This window comes from Lepidochelys olivacea (assembly GCF_965140295.1).
Source record: "Lepidochelys olivacea isolate rLepOli2 genome assembly, chromosome: 3".
Taxonomy (NCBI): domain Eukaryota; kingdom Metazoa; phylum Chordata; order Testudines; family Cheloniidae; genus Lepidochelys; species Lepidochelys olivacea.
Genome location: NC_140413.1, coordinates 11,189,328 through 11,205,082, shown reverse-complemented (window position 1 = coordinate 11,205,082; position 15,755 = coordinate 11,189,328). Strand labels below are relative to the sequence as shown.

The 15,755-nt window shown below is 45.8% G+C and overlaps 1 long non-coding RNA gene across 1 annotated transcript; it reads left to right on the top strand.

Moving 5' to 3' along the window:
* Positions 1-250: 250 nt before the first annotated feature.
* LOC311517319 lies at positions 251-10,718 on the top strand. Its single transcript, XR_014710660.1, has 3 exons — positions 251-379; positions 5,488-5,615; positions 10,505-10,718. It is a non-coding gene; the product is annotated as an uncharacterized lncRNA (long non-coding RNA).
* Positions 10,719-15,755: the final 5,037 nt, after the last annotated feature.

The following is a 15,755-nucleotide window of genomic DNA, read 5'->3' as shown; positions in this document are numbered from 1 at the left end:
TTTTCAGAGGCTATCAATCAGGCAGTAGAGGTTTGCTAGTTGTAAATATTCATATTGTAATTTCCTCAAGGCAGGAACTTGGCTACTATGTTTCCCTGAAATTCTCCGGGAATGTTTATGATGCTGTACAAATTATAATTATGATGATAATTATAAACAGATTGCAGCACAAACTTAGTAAATGTGACATGCTTCAAAAAAGATTTCAACAGATCAGCATTTCACAATCCCTGGTAGCCCATAAATAGAGACTCTCCATCTCCTGTCTATTTTGCAGTCTTTTCTCTCCAGCAACGTTGAGTTCCCAGGCAAACTTTAGCCATGAAGATTGTCTACCTGCTCTTTGCTGTCTTTTTCCTGGTGCTGCAAAGCACTCCAGGTAAGATCTTAATGAAATGAAGGGAGAATATAGAAGGACATTTGTGAGTCTGTACTAAGATTTCTAAACATTTTTATTGTAATTTTTCCAGTTGTATGATTTTCAGTAGATACTTGACATTTAACAGGAGAATAGTCCTGGGGTGAGAAAGGTGCCTTTAATGTTCCTATTAAGATCCAATCAGATTTGGCTGAACTATGACCTGTAATACTATCACCAACATTCTACCTAGTGGAATCCTACAGGGATTGGTTCTTGCCCCCACACGAGTCAATCTTTTTATAAAGGACCTGAAAAAAAAACCCATAAAAAACCACTTATAAAGTTAGTAGTTGAGAAGAATTAAAGGACAGGTCACTCATACAGAGGGATTTGGATCACTTGGTAAGCTGGGAACAAGTTAACAATCATACAGCTAAATCTAAATTTATGGATCTAGGAACAAAGAAGGATGACCACAGTTATAGGATGAGGGACTCCATCCTGGGAAGCAATGACTCTGAAAAATGTGTTGGGGGTTGTGGATGATTAATCAACTTAAAATTGCTAAAAGGATTAATACATAACTCGTATGCAGAAAGAGGGAAATCTTGAGTAGGAGTAGAGAGGTTATTTTACCTATGTATTTGCACCTCCAGATGTGACCAAATCTTGAAAACTGTATCCAGTTCTGATGTCCACACTTCAGGAAGAATGTTGATCAGTTGGAGAGAGTTCAGAGAAAAGCCACAGGAATGATTAAAGGATTAGAAAACATGCCTTGTAGTGATAGGCTCAGAAAATTCAATCTCTTTATCTTAATAAAGAGAAGGTTAAGGGGTGACTTGATCACAATTTATAAGTATGTGTATGATGAAAAATATTTAATAATGGGCTCTTCAATCAAGTAACTAAAGGTATTTTGTGATCCAGTGATTGGAAGCTGAAGCTAAACAAATTCAGTCTAGAAACGAGATGTAAATTGTTAACAGTGAAAGTAATTAACCATTGGAACAATTTACCAATGTATTCTCCATCCCTGATACTTTTTCAATCAAGAAACATTGGGGGGCTTTTTTCCTAGAAGATACCCTCTAAGCAATATTTTGGGGAAGTACCTTCAGACTAGATGATCACAATGGTCCCTTCAGACTTGATCCCAAACTTACTTCAGTTCCAGGCAAACTGGTTGAAACTATAGTTAAGAACACAATTATCGGACACATAGATGAACACGATGAGCTGGGGAAGAGTCAACATGGTTTTTGCACAGGGAAATCATGCCTCACCAATCTAGAAGAATTCTTTGACGGGGGGGTCAACAAACATGTAGATAAGGGTGATCCAGTGGATATAGTGCAATTAGACTTTCAGAAAGACTTTGACAAGGCTCTGAAGCAAAATAAGCATTCATGGCATAAGAGGGAATGTCCTCTCATGGATCAGTAACTGGCTAAAAGACAGGAAACAAAGAGTATGAATAAATGGTCAGTTTTCAGAATGGAGAGAGGTAAATAGTGGTGTCCCCTAGGGGTCTGTACTGGGACCAGTACTGTTCAAAATATTCATAAGTGATCAGAAAAAAGGGGGAAAAGTGATGGAGATAATTTGTAGATGATACAAAATTACTCAAAGATAGTGAAGTCCAAAGCAGAGTGCGAAGAGTTACAAAGAAATCTCAAAAAACAGGGTGACTGGGCAACAAAATGGCAGATGAAATTCAATGTTGATAAATGCAAAGTAATGCACTTTGGAAAACATAATCCCAACTATACATATAAAAAGATGGGTTCTAAATTAGCTGTCACCACTCAAAAAAGAGATCTTGGAGTCATTGTGGAGAGTTCCCTGAAAACATCTGCTCAATGCACAATGGCACAAACAGAAAAAACTAACAGAATGCTGGGAAACATTAGGAAAGGGGTAGATAATAGGACAGAAAATATCATGATGCCTCTTTATAAATCAATGGTACTCCCCGATCTTAAATACTGTGTGCAGATCTGATCACCCCATCTCAAAAAAGATATATTCTTATTGGAAAAGTTACAGAGAATGGCAACTAAAATGATCCGGGGTATGAAACAGCTTCCATATGAGGAGAGATTAAAAAGACTGGACATTTTCAGCTTGTGTCCTCGTCCTCTGGCCTAACCCAATGAAAATTCCCTTTGGTCCAGGGGAGTGTTTGGATTGAAGTGTTTGGCAACCTTCACTTGAGATAACAGGCTCTGTGCATATCCTTTTCCTTTGATGAAATGACAGACTTTCTAGGAGCTTGTGTTGTCCAGGATGGTACTGAACAGAACGAGATGCACATTTCTGGGGGACGAGGCTGGGACTGGGAGTTTGCTGGTGTCGCTCTGCACGATAATTCAGGAGGGTCTTTTTAGGGGGCTTATTCCTTCACCCACTTACTTCCCTGGTCCTTCTCGCATGAACAGAGAGCAACAATACCCAAAGTCCAAAGGTGCAAACAATTCGATGTTTACTGGGATGAACTTCCAGCAAGCATGATTCCAGTTTCCTTCCTTAGTATCCCCCTTCCCAGCTCTGACACCACAGAGCCTTACACCTGTGTCCCTGTTCCCATTCCTGCCCTTAGCCAAACATGATTCCAATTTCCTTACCCGCATTCCCTGTTCCCATTTCCCCCTTTAGCAAAACATGATTCCAATTTCCTAACCCCCATTCCCTGTTCCCATCTCCCCCATCCACACACCCACCCTCTCCCTCACTTCCTGATTGACTACAGACTATATAGTAAAACTTGAGTTCTGCTTAGCTATACCTTAACCAATCATTTTCCTGAAATTTAACTAACCAATCCTAGCATATTGTAACATGATTATGTAACCAATTATATCCCACCACCTTAATTAGTTTACACCCAGCAAAATTAATTATACAACAGACAGTAACAATCACAGAACCAGACAGAGATTATACAGACAAACTATAGCAAAGTGGGAACTATAATGACAAAACAATACAGAAGTGTTTCAGAGTAAGAAACAATAAGAAAAGGAGTACTTGTGGCACCTTAGAGACTAACCAATTTATTTGAGCATGAGCTTTCGTGAGCTACAGCTCACTTCATCGGATGAAGTGAATAAATGGACACAAATCAGATGTCAAGAATTATAACATTCATAAACCAGTCGGAGAACACTTCAATCTCTCTGGTCACGCGATTACAGACATGAAAATTGTGATATTACAACAAAAAAACTTCAAATCCAGACTCCAGCGAGGAACTGCTGAATTGGAATTCATTTGCAAATTGGATACTATTAACTTAGGCTTGAATAGAGACTGGGAGTGGCTAAGTCATTATGCAAGGTAACCTATTTCCCCTTGTTTTTTCCTACCCTCCCCCCTCAGACGTTCTTGTTAAACCCTGGATTTGTGCTGGAAATGGCCCACCTTGATTATCATACACATTGTAAGGAGAGTGATCACTTTAGATAAGCTATTACCAGCAGGAGAGTGGGTTTGTGTGTGGGGGGGTGAGAAAACCTGGATCTGTGCTGGAAATGGCCCAACTTGATTATCATACACATTGTAAGGAGAGTGATCACTTTAGATAAGCTATTAGCAGCAGGAGAGTGGGGTGGGAGGAGGTATTTTTTCATGCTTTGTGTGTATATAAAAAGATCTTCTACACTTTCCACAGTATGCATCCGATGACGTGAGCTGTAGCTCACGAAAGCTTATGCTCAAATAAATTGGTTAGTCTCTAAGGTGCCACAAGTACTCCTTTTCTTTTTGCGAATACAGAAGTGAGGATTTCACATCCCAGCTATTGATAAGTGAGTTCTTGCCAGACAGGATGCTATCAAACTAAGTTTCCTTTTACATTTTCTAGGCACTTCCCTTTCTCTGGAGGCGATAGGCATTATCAGGACAGGATTGTATTCCTAACAGCCCAATAGCACCTTCTTTCAATGTGACTAGTTTGGAATGGGAGGATGTGACCGGTCGCTTCCCAGCTTACGGCTGCCTCTGCTGCTTAGCCAAAGGCCTTAGCCTAAGAACAGGGCCTCAGACTGTCACAGTAAGAGAAGGCCCATACACCGGCAGACTGTGATTTTGATTCTTTCTTTTATACCTCTAGAACTAGCCAAGTGATAAGAATAAACCTAAATTCTTAGAGTACAGGCCTTTACAAACAGGCCTGAATATCTATATCCTAACAGGTCTTACTGGAAATTTTCCTATAATTCAGCTGGGAGTGACTTTACATGCTAGGGGATGTGCATGAGCAGGACCAGAAGTGGTTGCTGTCATAGCAGAACAGTGTAGGAGGCCCTGAGGGAATACGGCCCACAGGTTGGAGAACTGAGGGAATACGGCTGCTCAGTGGTCCAGATTGTACCCTGGGGAATGTCACAGTGGATACTTAAGGAAAGCACAGCTAAAATCTAGTTTAAAATAGTCTAATATTAATATTCTAAAAGACATATGGACCACATTCTCATAAGGACCAGCCTGTTTAGAATGTCTAATTTTGCAATTGGTCATTGAGTAAGTATTCCCAAGTGTTGAATCTTCACAAGAATGTCTGTGCCGAGTCTCACAGACAATCAGGCATTCAGACTGCAAGGGACTGGTTTAAACTCTTCTCTTTCTAAAAGTTTCAGCGACCCAGCCCAGTCCTGAGCCAGTTCAACCCTGCTCAGCCAATCAGTATTCAGATACTGCCTAGTACATCAGTGTTTGGAATCAGAAAGAGTCCAAACCATTGCAGCAAAACCACTGCCCCACTATTAGAAGTTGGTGATGCAGACAGCTACCCGCTTTCCATCCTGTACAGCTGTGGGGCTGTGAAGGACTCCCATGCTCTGTGCTACAGTTCTAAAGCCTGCAGCCAGAAGGCCAGGAGATCTGCTGAATTAATTCACTCTGCTCAATTCTTAGCGGCAGCCTTTGAACGGGCAGAGAACTACAGACATTTATATCTTATCAAAGATCGAGTGCAAGGGGGCACAGGAAGATCTCTGGGCTGACATGGCCTTGTCTCAGTGAACTGGAAATTCAGCTAATGGGAAACACCCGTCATGCTGCAGTCACAGCTCCTGTTTACACTTATGTGTGCATGAAAATCAAGACTCTTTTTCTCTATGCAGGATTCACGTTTATCAAAAACCCCTTTGCTTGTGTACGTGCTGGGGGCTTCTGCACCTATACATGTTACACCAAGTACAGTTGGTTTGGAAGCTGCGGTTCTGGGCAGACATGCTGTAGAAGGAGATGGGTAAGTTCAGGATGCCACAAGGGAGACATTACTGTGTAAACAGAATATCTGTGTCTCTCCTTTCTATAGCTGCTGTTTAATGACCTTGCAGGCTCAGAGCACACGGCACAACCCTGGGACATGGGACAAAGAAATCTTTTGTGCTGTCCGGATACTGGACTATCTGAGGTTTAAATGTTAGAGTTAGAGGAATCTTATAGCTGCTTTACTCAGGCTGCCTATGTTCTGTCCACAACCCAGAGCAGCCCAGAGTCTCCATCGTGCTCAGTGCTACAGAGCTTGCCCCTGTGAGACCCAGTAACACCCAGCACCTCCCCAGGATAGTGCTTGCAAGGAGGGCAGAATAGGGGCAATTCTGTGAGCCAGGTATTGCTCCTGTATTGCAGTTTCTCTCCCCAACCCATTTTGAAGCTCCTTTGGCTTGCCAACATGGCATCACAGACAGGGTCTGTGGCCAGTCTGTGGCGTACGTCTATACTGGTGTTTCATTTAAGAATTTGGAAAACAACGGGGAAGGACTAAAGTAAATTTCCCAGGAGAGAGTACAGGCAGTGATGAGCTGCCAAAATCTTAACAACCAGTTCCCTATAAAAAGTTCTGATTTAAGGGATGTGCCCCAGTATGTATTTGTTGTACCAACAGGGTTACCATACATCCGTATTTTCCCAGGAGGAATTTTTAAATTTTCCTGGACAGCGATTTAAGAACCAAAAAGTCTGACCTGTCCGGGAAAATATGGATGTGTGTTAACCCTGCCTAAAGTTCTTTTTTAAAAAGACGGGCCAGAACTAGAAATGAGCTCCGTTTCACATGTGTGGGTCCCCGCCACTCCCTGGGGGTGTGCTAGGGTGACCAGATGTCCCGATTTTATAGGGACAGTCCCGATTTTGGGGTCTTTTTCTTATATAGGCTCCTATTACTCCCCACCCCCTATCCTGATTTTTCACACTTGCTGTCTGGTCACCCTAGGATGTGCACATGTGTGGGTCCCAGCTGCTCCCTGCCCCCCTCATTGAAGCAGGTGTGCAGGGTTACTGCCCTGGGAACTGCAGGGCACCAGTGGACGCAGAGAGGGGCGTGGGGAAGGGCTAACTGGAGGCAGGGGGTGCAGGGCTGGCTGAGGGCAGGGGGTGTGGAGCTGCCTGGAGACAGGAGGGTGCGGGGTTGGCTGGAAACATGGGCTGGCTGCGGGCAGGGCAGGGGGTGCAGCAGGGGCTGGCTGGAGGCAGGGCAGGGGGTGCGGCAGGGGCTGGCTGCAGGCAGGGGCTGCGGGGGTGGCTGGAGGCAGGGCAGGGGGTGGCCGGAGGCAGGGGCTAGCTGCAGGCAGGGAGTGCGGGGGTGGCTGGAGGGAGGACAGGGGGTGCAGGGGTGGCTGGAAGCAGGGGCTGGCTGCGGGCAGGGGGTGCGGGGGTGGCTGGAGGCAGGGGCTGGCTGCAGGCAGGGTGCGGGGGTGGCTGGAGGCAGGGCAGGGGGTGCGGGGGTGGCTAGAGGCAGGGGCTGGCTGCAGGCAGGGGGTGCGGGGGTGGCTGGAGGCAGGGCAGGGGGTGGCCGGAGACAGGGGCTGGCTGCAGGCAGGAGGTGTGGCAGGGCCTGGCTGCGGGCACGGCAGGGGGTGCAGGACTGGCTGCGGGCAGGGCAGGGAGTGGCTGGAGGCAGGGGCTGGCTGCAGGGAGGAGGTGCGGCGGTGGCTGGAGACAGGGGCTGGTGTGGGCAGGGCAGGGGCTGGCTGGAGGCAGGGGGTGGCAGCAGGCAGGGGCTGGCTGTGGGCAGGATGGTGGGTGCTCGCGGGGAAAGTGGCTCGGAGCAGCCCGGGCCCAGCAGAGCAGCCGGGGACGCACCAGGCAGCAGCGGGAGCCCCAGGGCCAGGGGTCGGGGGAGCAGCAGCAGCACCAGGGCTTGTGCTCAGGGCCAGGCGGCAGCCCACGTGGCTCCCGCAGTGCAGCGCCCCCGGCGGCTGGAGCCCATCAAAGCCTCAGCGCCCCCTGCAGGGAAGCGGGTTCACAACCGGTTCTAAAACTGCTTCACCACTGAGTGCGGGGGCTGTGTCTCCTTTGTATCATTGTGCACCACCTATGAGATCAAAATGGCTGCTCTTTACAACATTAGCACTTAATTTACCAAAAAGAAACGTGTACAAGTGTGGAGCTATGTTTCGGGGGGGGGGGGGGGGTCATATCCCAGTGTAAAATGATCAAATCTGTCACAGAAAAATTAGAATAACTAGCAACACGGCTTCAGATTGACTCTTATACTTTTAAGCCGTTCAGAAATGTTATGTCACTCTTCCAGTCACTGACAGAAAGATCCTAGTTTCAATAACTACCCAAGGACACATTCAAGCATGGAATTTTCTTGGGAGCGCTCACCATAATGACAGCTGCCAATCTGATTCCATTATAACCCCTTTTTCTCACACACTCATCCTTTTCTGGAAAGGTCTCCTTTCTGGATATCATTTCTGCATTTGAAAGGCCTGCTGTCCTCAGATTGACTAGAGTTGGTAGGACCTGTTGTGAGTCTCTGGCAAGAAAGAGAGCAGGGAGGGTGATTTGACAAAAATAAATGACTTAAAAAGAAGCCTGCAAAAGCAAACTGAGAGGAGCTCAGAGAAGAGCTGAACAGAGGAGAATTTGGGAGCCCTACATGAAAGCAGTTGAGGGGAGGAAATGGTCACTCAGTCCCTGAGGAAGCATCTCTAGCCCAGAGACTTTTTGTGTTTTTCTTTTTAATGTTATTTTGCCCCAGATGGGGGAGGTTTTGGTTCATCATGGGGGCTAAACTACTGACCCAACAGGAGAAACGGAGGCACTGGCCAAGTCTGATGCTGAGAAGGTAAGCTGCACCCACACAGTATAGATACAACCCTGATTTTCCCATAGAAGAAAAGGTATTTTTCAAATCATTCCAGTCAAAAATGGAAGAACAATTAAACTCAATTTGTGGCATGGACCTCCCTGCAGAGTCCCTCCAGAATGACACAGTGTGAAAAACTGGAAATGAACACAGTGATGAACATGTGAGGATTTCAGATAACCAGGTGCTATGCAGCAGTCTTGGAGCTGTATTAAAAAACGTCTGGATCCAGATGCTGCAAACATGAGGAGCCTTGCTGAGGAGAATGTTGCCCCTGTGTGTTTTTGTGGGACAGAGGCGATTTTGAGCACATGTGTGAAGGCAGCTATGCCATCTGGGACCAGGACTCTGTGGTTTGAACCAGAGACCTCCGGAGCTAAATGCGCAAGTATCTTCAGCTTGAACAAAAGAGCCAGTCTCTAGATGGAGCCTGTAACAGACTCACAGCCTCCACCTAGGGGAATCTGTAACACACACTGACCAGTGGGTCACGCACGTATATTATCAGATGCGCTCACTCTGCAATACAATTCAATAAGCACTAGTGCACTTTAAGGACTGATGCTACGTTCAGTCTTTAAGGTAGCTCAGCACATACTTGGAGCCTTTGCATTTCTCCTTTTAGAATTCTAGAGCAATTACAAACCTTGGTGACTTCAGTGCTCGCGTTGCTCCGAATTTCTTTTTACTGGTTTAAACATCATGTTTCCTGCAGTTAAGTTAACTTGGTCTCATTGCTTCTCTGTAGCCAATTCTATTAGTGTTCTTCTTGTTACCTGCTGGATCTCCCCATAACCTGTACAAGGTGCCCAGCATGCTCACATTAGTGTCGCAGCAGGGACAGGACTCAGAGAGGAAGTGGGGAGGGGTGAGAGGCTTTCCCAGGCGGCGTGGGCTTGTTCTCTACATCTAAACTGCTACAGTGACCCAGCAACACCGCTGCAGCTGAGCCAAAGCGCTGCAGTGGAGACGTTACCTGCAGCGAGGGGAGGGGTTCTCCCATGTGTGTAGGCACGGCCCCTCCCCCGGAGGTGTGTCAATGGGAGAATGCTCCCATCAACCCAGTGCTGTCTGAAGTGTGCATAAAGTACCAGAGAGGCCGTTTGGGGTAGGAGATGTGAAGATAGGAGCTCCATGGTAGCACCTGCCCTGCTACTCACCTGGCTACTTCACTGAGCACCTACAGAGATCATCATCAGGTAGGGAACTGCCATGCGAACAGGGTCAGGCTTCAGGCTTACATGAGCTGGCAGACAGAATAGTCCATGCATTCTTTAAGAATAACTTATTTATCCTCTAATTAAATATTTATGCTTTTAGTTTTTAGGTATGGACAATAGTATGTTTGAGAGGAAAACTGAACATGGACATGAGTCACATTGTTCTACATCTTACATGTTTTTGGTTTTATTTTTTTATCTATCATAGAGATCATCAATATTTTTAAAATTCACAATTTTTATTAATTCCCTCAATGGAATTTCAAATTTCAACACTTCTATGATATTGTACATCATATTTCCAGGAGTTTTTATATTTAATTTGCCGGGGTTCTTATTTAAATCACCCAGTGGTATTAAATCACCCTTAATTTTTTGTGGTTATCACTTTAACTGTGTAGACTGTTAATAGGAAGGACTTTTGTAAGAAAATGAGAATCTGCCTCCTTTACTGGAGAGTTGGGGCAAAGGGAGGGGAGATCCATGTTCAGAAGTCCGGCATATTTACTTCAGAAGCCAGGTGGACAGCCAGTACACGTTTAGATATAATAGATAGATTGAGTCTGCTCCGCATCCTTAGCTAATGGCCAGTTAACTTTTAGCTCATGTGGTAAGAGGCTCATGCACAAAGCTCCAGAGACCCCAGATTCAATCCCGCCAGACAGTGACCAAGGTCTGTTGGTGTTTCATATACACACACTATTCAATGATGGGGAAATTCCTGCTCTACCTTGCATTTGAAATGGAATGTTATATTGTCCTTGTTTTAATGGTTATAAACATAGAATGTGAGAGTTTCTTCCCTTTTTGCAATAGAGAGAGTGAGCGATGGCAGCAGAAATTGTCAATGCAGGATCGCTGAGAATCTGGCAGGCGGCGCCTTGCTTCTAAAATCCTTGGATGCTTTTCATCTGGGCTGCAAAGAATCTCGCAAGCTGGAAAAAATCCACAAGGGAGCCCTTGTGTCACCCCTAAGAGCTTGTTCTTCTCTCTTTAATAAAAGTAGCTAGTTGCTGTGGTGCATTGCAAACAGGCCTGTGAGCGTTTTGTTTGGCACACGGGGGCTGTTTTGGTATGTCTTTCCCACAAATATCCCTTCCCTCTTTTATTTTAATGAAATATAAATAAAATAAATGGTCCCTGCCATATGTTAAATCCACCCCGGGATGTCCTAGACCAGGCAACATACATATTTATCTGTTTCAGGGAGCTCCCTTGGATAAATCTTTTCCCTTCCCTTGGTCCTTTGACAAAGCCATTTGGTTGGTGGGATTGTCCGAGGAGCTGGGTTCCGTCCCAGCTTGGCTGCACAGTGTGCAACGCCCACAGCAGTGTTCCATGGCATGTCGACCCTTCCTCTGCTCCCCTTGCCTCCCCATCGCGAGGTCCCTTCTCTTATGCCTGAGCATCCAGACCGTGTCCTGTCCAGCAGGCTCCTCTGCAGGAGCCAGAATGGCAGCACAAATCCCAAAGACCCAGGCTTAGAAACCTGAATAAATGTGCCAGTGAGCGTTTAACTGAGGCATCCACATGGGGTGCTGCCCTGGAGAGGGAGAAACAATGGAGCTCCCAGCTGCTTTGCCATTTCGTACAGCAGCAAAATATTGTTACCCATTTAGGGGAGGCCTCCCACCCCCCAGTTTTGTACCAGATTTGAGGGAAATGTGCAGCGGAAGGGAAGATGCTGCCTTTCCTCCCGCCCACCCCCTGCTGCCCTGCTCCGCTGTTGTTTGCAGCCATGCTGCCCCTGCCCCCCATCATGGGGCCACCACTGGCATTGCTCCTCGCCTGCTGATATGCTGTGTAGAACGGGGTGGGGGCTGATGTTGGGGTGTTCCCTTCCCCCCACCCATTGCGGAAGTGGGTGGCCAGCGCACGCCCCTCACCCCAGCCACTGACCCGCAGAGCTGCCCCCACTTTGCCAACTAGGGACTGAGCATATGGCTGGCTCTGAAGCAACAGCACCTCCTTGGTCACAACCCCTGCCTGCACCCTGAGCTACACCCCTCTTGGCCCCTACGTACCCCCTGTCTGCACCCTGAGCTACACCCTCCCAGCAAACATTCCCTAGCTACCCCCTCACTGCACCCAGAGCTATACCCCTCCCTGCATCTGGAGCTACGCGCTCTCTGCACACAGTCCATAGCTATCCCCTACCTGCACCCTGAACTACACCCCTGCCTGCATACAGCCCCAAGTTGCCCCCCACCTGCACCCTGAGCTACCCCCCTCCAGGAACACAGCCCCTAGCAACCTCCTGCCTGGCCCCTGAAGTACACCCCCTCCTGGAACCTGAGTACCTCCATGCCTGCACACAGCTGCTAGCTACCCCCTCACAGCTCTTCCAGTGACCTTTTCAGGGACCAGCCCTGGAGGGACTTGTCTTTACTGGGAAAAGGCATTGTGTGAGAAAAGGGCTTAATGTATGAACTGGGAAGACTGTGCAGCCTAGTGGTTACAGCACAGGACTGGGACATAGACGACCTGGATTCTGTGTCTGTCTTGGGACTGTTCGGTGACCCATAGGCCTGCCCCAAGAGGACTTTGAACAATTAGAGCAAGTCCCGAGGCAGAGACTGACATGTACCTTGAATCAAGAGGTGGCATGTGAATCCCTCTAAAAACTCCTCCCACTCATTTCTAAATAAATATTATTTCTGTTTTCGAAGAATTACTGCTTGTGTGCCTATTCTTGATCGCAGGGCTGTATCCGTGACCTTTCAAGGAACAGCAAGGCTAACTTGCTCTGAGGAGCCCTCTGTATAACAGAGACAAGCACCCTGGTAATATCCTGGAAATTCCATTAGGGCAGATCACAACCTTTGTTACCGATTCAAATAAATTCTAAATTAAGGTTTCAAATTAAAAGCTTTGTTTCTAGGTAATATAATTGGCTTGATATAATTAGATCCAAACATTCAGGTGGCACAATAGGACCACCCCAAGAGCAGGTCTGAGCCAACAGGGAAAGTTTCTGGGTGGACTGATCCATCCAAAAGAACTATGGGATGCATTTGAGCTTTCATGTGTTCTTCTACTAAATGTTGTTCCCTCCACTATACAGTCAAGTCACAGGATGAAAGTTCCTAATTGGGGGAAAATAGGTATTGAAAGAGTTTGTCAGGATCCCCCATGGTGCTGGTATTTGGTGGGTTTGTGACTGTCTAAGCCTTTTCAAAACATGTTTCCCTCTCAGGTTCCCAGTTTTAATCAGGGAATAGTGATCAGCACATTCCTGGTCGGGAGACAGGCCACAGGCAAAGCAGATGTAACCCTGTGAAAACTCCTCACGGTTGATGAACAGAGAACAATCTTTCATGTGTTTACCAGCTGTCTGTGTGTACCATATTTGTCTCAACAGTTCCCACCCACAAAGTGTGGTTGCAGAAGCTTAGCTCTTATCTCTTCACCATCCACATATAAAGCCACAAAACTAATATCATAATGTTAAAAGTGAAAGGGGTTTTTAGTGTAATTTCCACTGAAGGGATCATTGTCCACAAAAGCAAGGGCAAGCAATTTGGGTAACTGCCCCAAGAACAGGTTCTCCTGGTTACTGACCCCGCTTCCTGCAGGGATACTAAACACTTTCATCGTCACAGTGTCCAGGTGGCATTTAGAATCATAGAATCGTATGACTGGAAGGGACCTCGGGAGGTCATCTAGTCCAGTCCCCTGCACTCATGGTAGGACTAAGTATTATCTAGACCATTGCTGACAGGTGTTTGTCTAATCTGCTCTTAAAAAACTCCAATGATGGAGATTCCACAACGTCCCTAGGTAATTTATTCCAGTGCTTAACCACCCTGACAGTTAGGAAGTGTTTCCTAATGTCCAACCTAAACTGGCCTTGCTGCAAATTAAGCCTGTCATAACCATAGGGGTAGCCTAAATTCCTCCTTACCTGTAAGGGGTTGAGAAGCTAAAGTAACCTGGTTGGCACCTGACCAAAGGAACCAATGGGGATAAAAGATACTTTCAAATCTGGGGTGGGGCGGGGAAGGTTTTGTTCGGGGTTCTTTGTTTCTGTGGCCGTTCGCTCTTGGCACTAAGAAGGACCGGACATCGATCCATGTTCTCCAAATCTTTTTGAACAAGTCTCTTATATTTCAAACTTGTAAGTAACAGCCAGGCAAGGCATATTAGTTTATCTTTTTTTCTCAACTTGTGAATTTTCCCTTTGCTAGAGGGAGGTTTATCCCTATTTTGTTGTAACTTTGCAACTAAGGCTAGAGGGGGTTCCTCTGTGCTCTTTGAATTTTCTGATACTCTGGAAGGCTAACTACCAGCCTAAGTTTACAGAAGTGATTCTTTTACCTTTTTCTCTTTAAATAAAATCCTTCTTTTTAAGAACCTGACTAAATTTTCCATTGCTCTAAGACCCAGGGGTTTGGGTCTGTAGTCCCTTTGTAACCAATTGGTGAGGATATATGCTCAAGCTTTCCCCAGGAAAGGGGGTGTGGGCCTGGGGGAATATTTTGGCGGGAATAGGACTCCAAGTGGTCCTTTCCCTGATTATTTGTTAAATCACTTGGTGGTGGCAGCGATCCCAAGGCAAAAAAGAAATCTGTGCTTTGGGGAAGTTTTAACCTAAGCTGGTAAGAATAAGCTTAGGGGGTCTTTCATGCAGGTCCCCACATCTGTACCCCAGAGTTCAGAGTGGGGAAGGAACCCCGACAAAGCCCACTGCTTCTTGTCCTGTCTTCAGAGGTTAAGGAGAACAATTTATCTCCCTCCTCCTTGTAACAATCTTTTATGTACTTGAAAACTGTTATCATGTTCCTCCCTCAGTCTTCTCTTCTCCAGACTAAAGAAACCCAATTTTTTTCAACCTTCCCTCATAGGTCATGTTTTCTAGACCTTTCATCATTTTTGTTGCTCTTCTCTGGACTTTCTCCAATTTGCCCACATCTTTCCAGAACTGTACATAATGCTCCGGTTGAGATAGGGTGATCATCTGTTCCATTTTTAAAGTGACAGTCCCATTTGTTGGGATTTTTTTCTTACATAGGCGCCTATTACCCCCCACCCCCATCCCGTTTTTTCACAGTTGCTATCTGGTAACCCTAAGTTGAGGCCTAATCAGCGCAGAGTAGAGCGGAAGAATTACTTCTCGTGCCTTGCTTACAACACTCCTGCTAATACATCCCAGAATGATGTTTGCTTTTTTTGCAACAGTGTTACACTGTTGATTCATATTTATTTTGTGATCTACTGTGACCCCCTGATCCCTTTCCACAGTACTCCTGCCTAGGCAGTCATTTCCCATTTTGTAGGTGTGCAACTGATTGTTCCTTCCAAAGTGGAGTACTTTTCATTTGTCCTTATTGAATTTCATCCTAATTACTTCAGACCATTTCTCCAGTTTGTTGAGATCATTTTGAATTTTAATCCTATCCTCCAAAGCACTTGCATCCCCTCCCAGCTTGGTATCATCTGCAAACTTTATGAGCTACTCTCTGGGCTACTTTCTCAATCATTAATGATGAAGATATTGAACTGAACTGGACCCAGAACAGATCCCTATTGGACCCCACTCAATATGCCATTACAGCTTGACTGTGAACCATGGATAATTACTCTCTGGGAAAGGTTTTCTAACCAGTTATGCACCCACCTTATAGTAGCTCCATCTAGGTTGTATTTCCCTAGTTTGTTTATGAGAAGGTCATGTGAGACAGCATCAAAAGCCTTACTAAATCAAGATATACCATATCTATGGCTTCCCCCACATCCACAAGGCTTGTTACCCTATCAAAGATAGCAATTAGGTTGATTTGACATGATTTGTTCTTGACAAATACATGCTGATTGTTACTTATCACCTTATTGTCTTCTAGGTGTTTGTAAATTGATTGCTTAATTATTTGCTCCATTATCTTTCCGGGTATAGAAGTTAAGGTGACTGGTCTGTAATTCCGTGGATTGTCTTTATTTCCATTTTTACAGATTGGCACTATATTTGCCACTTTCTAATCCTCTGGAATCTCTCCCGTCTTCCATGACTTTTTGAAGGTTATCGCTAATGGCTCAGATATTTCCTCAGTCAGCTCCTTGAGTATATTCT